The sequence below is a fragment of the Triticum aestivum genome, chromosome 3A (genome assembly GCF_018294505.1).
Source record: "Triticum aestivum cultivar Chinese Spring chromosome 3A, IWGSC CS RefSeq v2.1, whole genome shotgun sequence".
NCBI classification, from domain to species: Eukaryota; Viridiplantae; Streptophyta; class Magnoliopsida; order Poales; family Poaceae; genus Triticum; species Triticum aestivum.
This window is the reverse complement of record NC_057800.1, coordinates 14,982,555-14,983,769: the sequence shown is the minus strand read 5'-3', so window position 1 is coordinate 14,983,769 and position 1,215 is coordinate 14,982,555.

The window sequence follows — 1,215 nt, the reverse complement described above, 5'->3', positions numbered from 1 at the left end:
GGGGGGGGGGGTGATTAGACACTAAGTGCCAAAAGTTGCAGTTTTTAATATTCTTAAGTTTAAGTGAAGTTTAAGCAGAAGTTTAACAAACACAATACATATCAAGCAAGCATGCAATGATAATATGAGCAGCGGAAAGTAAAGCATGCAACTTGCAAGAATGTAAAGAGAAGGGTTTGGAGTATTCAAACGCAATTGGAGACACAGATGTTTTTGTCGTGGTTCTGATAGGTGGTGCTATCGTACATCCACGTTGATGGAGACTTCAACCCACGGAGGGTAACGGTTGCGCGAGTCCATGGAGGGCTCCACCCACGAAGGGTCCACGAAGAAGCAACCTTGTCTATTCCATCACGACCGTCGCCCACGAAGGACTTGCCTCACTAGCGGTAGATCTTCACGAAGTAGGCGATCTCCTTGCCCTTACAAACTTCTTGGTTCAACTCCACAATCTTGTTGGAGGCTCCCAAGTGACACCTAGCCAATCTAGGAGACACCACTCTCCAAGAAGTAATAAATGGTGTGTTGATGATGAACTCCTTGCTCTTGTGCTTCAAATGATAGTCTCCCCAACACTCAACTCTCTCTCACAGGATTTGGATTTGGTGGAAAGAAGATTTGAGTGGAAAGCAACTTGGGGAAGGCTAGAGATCAAGAGTCATATGGTTGGAATGGAATATCTTGACCTCAACACAAGTGTAGGTGGTTCTCTCTCAGAAAATGTGTATTGGAAGTGTAGGTATGTTCTGATGGCTCTCTCCACGAATGAAGAGTGGGTGGAGGGGTATATATAGCCTCCACACAAAATCTAACCGTTACACACAATTTGCCAAACTCGGTGGGACCGAATGATTAAACTCGGTCGGACCGATTCAGCAAACTTAGTGACCGTTAGGATTTTCGGTGGGACTGAGATGCAACTCGGTAGGACCGATATGGTTAGGGTTAGGGCATAACGTAATCTCGGTGTGACCGATTACACAAACTCGGTGGTACCGATTTTGGTAATAAGCTAACCAGAGAGTTGGTCAGGCAAACTCGGTGAGACCGATTACACAAACTCGGTGGGACCGATTTTGGTAATAAGCTAACCAGAGGGTTTGCATTGTAATCTCGGTAGTACTGATTTCTCAAACTTGGTGAGACCAATTTTGGTAATGGACATACACAGAGAGATTACAATCCCATCTCGGTGAGACCGAGATCCCTATCGAT